The sequence below is a fragment of the Triturus cristatus genome, chromosome 2_1 (assembly GCF_964204655.1).
Source record: "Triturus cristatus chromosome 2_1, aTriCri1.1, whole genome shotgun sequence".
In the NCBI taxonomy this organism is placed as follows: Eukaryota; Metazoa; Chordata; class Amphibia; order Caudata; family Salamandridae; genus Triturus; species Triturus cristatus.
In genome coordinates, this window is record NC_140581.1 from 1,191,068,666 (window position 1) to 1,191,068,882 (window position 217).

Here is a 217-nt window from a genome sequence, read left to right on the forward strand (position 1 = left end):
ATCTCCCCGACTGGCAACCTTCACGCACCCCTCCCTCTCGGGAGCCTGCCAGGGGAAGGAGCCAACCCGCCTGGGCGGGAGGGCTGACTGGAGGGGTGTGGAGAGGTGCAGTCGCATGGGCACTGGCAGGCCCAGCCGTCTCCCCCGGGGGGGAGAGGCAGGCCGAGGTGCAGCCTGAGTGAGACACAGGGGTGCCGGAGCCTGGTGGCAGCGACAC